A 5,000-nucleotide genomic window follows, 5' to 3' on the forward strand; every position below is an offset into this window, starting at 1 on the left:
CTTTTCCCGCAGTCGCAATGTGCAATCCACCCCTATAACTTGCGTTTCATGAAGAGTTATGTCCAATATGCGACATTCCCGCTGTCCCTATACATGAGCTGCGAGCTGTACCAGTTACGAGCTAGAGACGCGATCGCGTTGCTCTCTGTACGAATGCCGATGCTGAGCGGTCAGCTAGGAGGCGCTCCATCCATGTCGGTACCGGTGGGCGTTGCACTCGCAGTCGCAAAAACGTACGGCAAGTATATTACTCGGAAGAGTTTATGACAGTCCAAGCCCCCCTGCGTGGGGAGCGTCTTTCTAGGCCATGACCCACCGGAAGGGCGCAGCGTCCCCCACCCCAGACATGTGACGTCACACTATCGGTATTGACGACTCGACTCATTGCTTATAATCATTTGCCATACACCGGTGGAAGCTGCCGAGACGAGTAGCTACATAGCGCGCTCGCCGTGTCACTAATGTACAGAGATACAACAGTTTCGACTGGAACCGGATTAAACGTATACACGGCGCTGATTAGTAATACATAGACCCATCAGAATACAGATAATATATACAACTGTCCGTATACATGCTGAAAGACTCTGCTCACAATCACAACCACACGGCAGCCACACACTCTTATCACGCACTACTCTCCGCCTGTAACACGCACACAGACAATATGTAAGCACCAGCATGGAACAACACCCAGTGCATCCTCTCCGCCACATGAGACAATCCACACTGTCATAACCAGACTGGGAGGTCCACTCAGAAAACGGAATATCCCACCCCCCCGACAACCACCATTGCTCAGCTAAGCCACCAACACCCACACATGTCCTACACAGGGGTGCACCCAACATCACAATACTGCCTCCTCTCACAGCACACAAACAATGGCAGGAATGAAAGACACAGGTCTGCCACAAGCATGGAATCGGAGCGCCGCCTGTCATGAGCCAAAGGTGCATCCTGACGTGGCAAATCAGATGATGCCGCAGGCATCCACTTACTATAATCACAATCAACAAACCGACCGGCCGCCCCCCCCCCCCCCCCCCCATTACACCTTTCCATACAACAATGTGTACCTTAACCTAAACTATACTGTACCTTAACCTAAACTATACTGTACCTTAACCTAAACTATACTGTACCTTAACCTAAACTATACTGTACCTTAACCTAAACTATACTGTACCTTAACCTAAACTATACTGTACCTTAACCTAAACTATACTGTACCTTAACCTAACCTATACGGTACCTCAACCTAACCTATATTGTGCCTCAACCTAACCTATGTTGCGCCTTAACCTAACCTATGTTGCGCCTTAACCTAACCTATGTTGCGCCTTAACCTAACCTATGTTGCGCCTTAACCTAACCTATGTTGCGCCTTAACCTAACCTATGTTGCGCCTTAACCTAACCTATGTTGCGCCTTAACCTAACCTATGTTGCGCCTTAACCTAACCTATGTTGCGCCTTAACCTAACCTATGTTGCGCCTTAACCTAACCTATGTTGCGCCTTAACCTAACCTATGTTGCGCCTTAACCTAACCTATGTTGCGCCTTAACCTAACCTATGTTGCGCCTTAACCTAACCTATGTTGCGCCTTAACCTAACCTATGTTGCGCCTTAACCTAACCTATGTTGCGCCTTAACCTAACCTATGTTGCGCCTTAACCTAACCTATGTTGCGCCTTAACCTAACCTATGTTGCGCCTTAACCTAACCTATGTTGCGCCTTAACCTAACCTATGTTGCGCCTTAACCTAACCTATGTTGCGCCTTAACCTAACCTATGTTGCGCCTTAACCTAACCTATGTTGCGCCTTAACCTAACCTATGTTGCGCCTTAACCTAACCTATGTTGCGCCTTAACCTAACCTATGTTGCGCCTTAACCTAACCTATGTTGCGCCTTAACCCAACCTATGTTGCGCCTTAACCCAACCTATGTTGCGCCTTAACCCAACCTATGTTGCGCCTTAACCCAACCTATGTTGCGCCTTAACCCAACCTATGTTGCGCCTTAACCCAACCTATGTTGCGCCTTAACCCAACCTATGTTGCGCCTTAACCCAACCTATGTTGGGCCTTAACCCAACCTATGTTGGGCCTTAACCCAACCTATGTTGGGCCTTAACCCAACACACGTTGGTTCTTAACCCAACACACGTTGGGCCTTAACCCAACACACGTTGGGCCTTAACCCAACACACGTTGGGCCTTAACCCAACACACGTTGGGCCTTAACCCAACACACGTTGGGCCTTAACCCAACACACGTTGGGCCTTAACCCAACACACGTTGGGCCTTAACCCAACACACGTTGGGCCTTAACCCAACACACGTTGGGCCTTAACCCAACACACGTTGGGCCTTAACCCAACACACGTTGGGCCTTAACCCAACACACGTTGGGCCTTAACCCAACACACGTTGGGCCTTAACCCAACACACGTTGGGCCTTAACCCAACACACGTTGGGCCTTAACCCAACACACGTTGGGCCTTAACCCAACACACGTTGGGCCTTAACCTGCTCTGTAATTGTCATACGACGCGTTAAATTAGTGTAGTGTTGCCTAACTGCAACCCCCGCAATATAGTTTGCTACTCGCACTGCCCGGTCCCCAGTGTATCGCTTCATGTTAAACACCTTGCAGCTATACACTGTAATGTGGATGGCAGCAGGACGTACATGCTCAATGCCCTTTGCAGTTGTTCATTGGCATTTGCAGTTGTTCATTGGCATTCGCATGGCGAAGCACTTAGCCTACGCTGTGGTACGGCCTGTGTCAACTGTCCGCTGATGTTGTACGTCCAAATCACACACTGTACTGCACATTGGTCCTCATGTACTGAATGATACATCGTGGTACATGTGACCGTACAACGACTGCGCCAACAACGGCGAACCATGCGGTCCAAATGTTGTGCACTCAGCTACGTGTCGTCTCCCTATAAGAGCTGGATTGCAGTGTGGTATGCCCTGGATGGCGATCAGCATGAGCCGTCTGTTGATGTAGTGGCGCGTGTTGTCAGACGTAGTCGTCTCTTCTCACACACCGTGATAGCATGGTGCACTGCGTTCCACATCTGCGACATGCGACAGAGGCCGGTTGACAGTCGTTCGCGCAATGGACATCGCATACGTACGGGGGCCACCTTCCACGTGTTCGCGAAGCGTGCACATGTTGTTGCGTGTATGTGGGCAGACATAGTGTGTCGTGACACCTGACACAGGCATGCAACAATCGTTGAATTTGCAAATGGCGATGGACGCCTACGTTTGCTGGTGACGTTACGCAAATGAACAACTGGTAAACCGTTGTGGTGCGGTTGTTCTCGCTAGAGGTGAATCAGTGATGGCGACGATCGGTTGAGCTACCAACCGGTTGTTCCAGCGATACCCACCATGCCCACGAACGTGAATGGCATCTGGGTGTGAAGCGATACGCGGCGGTGGCTGGGTGGGACCGTCCCCGGCCGGTGAGGGGGGGCCTCCCGGCGTGCTGGCCGCGCGGTGCGTGGGCGCACGCGCTACAGCCGGCTGGTGGGGGCGGCCAGTGGCAGGCGCGCCGGCCGACGGAGGCGGCAGGCGGCGCAGCTGCGCGCCGGCGCACCCTGCACGCGGCGCCGTGCGGCCAAAGTAGGTCCTCGCGGGCCCGGTGCGAAGCGCGGTGGACATCTGCAGTGTGCTGGTCCGATTGAGGACTGTGTGCGCTGAGGATGCGCCGCCGCCCGGCGCTCGGCGCCGCGACGCCGTCTGCTGCTCGGTCGCCTCTGCGGTTCTCGCAGGTGGTTTGTATCGCAGCTGTGCGGACGTGTTGGCGCGTGCGCTGTGCTGGGAGAGTTCGCTTCGGCACCCAAGTGGGGCTTTTGTCCTTCTGTGGCGCTGGCGTTGGAGCTGCCGGTCACCGTAGGTGGCGCGTGTTGTCTCCCGCCGGCAATGCCACGACAGCACGCTCCCGGGCCTCTGTCGGCAGCGGCAAGCTCAGTTGGGAGCACGGGTGGTCGCACCTAAAGCGTCTACTCGCCAAACCCCGGGCGATTGCGCCTCTCTCGAACCCGACCAAGTACTTAGGACGGCGCTGCGCGCCGCCGGGACCTGAGAGGGTTTCGAGGTGTATGGTGCAGGGGAGCTCAGCCTCCTCCTGTTTGCAGAATAATTGAGCGGACGCTTGCGTGTTCGCGCGGGCCCCCGGGACACACTCCCGGGCGGCCGGCTGCTCAGCTCTAGTTGACGCAGCTCCCTGGTTGATCCTGCCAGTAGTCATATGCTTGTCTCAAAGATTAAGCCATGCATGTCTCAGTACAAGCCGCATTAAGGTGAAACCGCGAATGGCTCATTAAATCAGTTATGGTTCCTTAGATCGTACCCACGTTACTTGGATAACTGTGGTAATTCTAGAGCTAATACATGCAAACAGAGTCCCGACCAGAGATGGAAGGGACGCTTTTATTAGATCAAAACCAATCGGTCGGCTCGTCCGGTCCGTTTGCCTTGGTGACTCTGAATAACTTTGGGCTGATCGCACGGTCCTCGTACCGGCGACGCATCTTTCAAATGTCTGCCTTATCAACTGTCGATGGTAGGTTCTGCGCCTACCATGGTTGTAACGGGTAACGGGGAATCAGGGTTCGATTCCGGAGAGGGAGCCTGAGAAACGGCTACCACATCCAAGGAAGGCAGCAGGCGCGCAAATTACCCACTCCCGGCACGGGGAGGTAGTGACGAAAAATAACGATACGGGACTCATCCGAGGCCCCGTAATCGGAATGAGTACACTTTAAATCCTTTAACGAGTATCTATTGGAGGGCAAGTCTGGTGCCAGCAGCCGCGGTAATTCCAGCTCCAATAGCGTATATTAAAGTTGTTGCGGTTAAAAAGCTCGTAGTTGGATTTGTGTCCCACGCTGTTGGTTCACCGCCCGTCGGTGTTTAACTGGCATGTATCGTGGGACGTCCTGCCGGTGGGGCGAGCTGAAGGCGTGCGAC

General features: G+C 53.4%; 1 non-coding gene across 1 annotated transcript in view; it reads left to right on the plus strand.

Annotated features, from left to right (window-relative positions):
• The first annotated feature begins 4,251 nt into the window (after window positions 1-4,251).
• Window positions 4,252-5,000, plus strand: part of LOC126447706 (small subunit ribosomal RNA) — a 1,910-nt gene continuing 1,161 nt past the window's right edge. The window contains exon 1 of the ribosomal RNA XR_007583875.1: window positions 4,252-5,000. This exon is cut by the window's right edge and continues 1,161 nt beyond it. This is a non-coding gene — a ribosomal RNA (small subunit ribosomal RNA).

Source organism: Schistocerca serialis, unplaced genomic scaffold (assembly GCF_023864345.2).
Source record: "Schistocerca serialis cubense isolate TAMUIC-IGC-003099 unplaced genomic scaffold, iqSchSeri2.2 HiC_scaffold_531, whole genome shotgun sequence".
NCBI lineage: Eukaryota > Metazoa > Arthropoda > Insecta > Orthoptera > Acrididae > Schistocerca > Schistocerca serialis.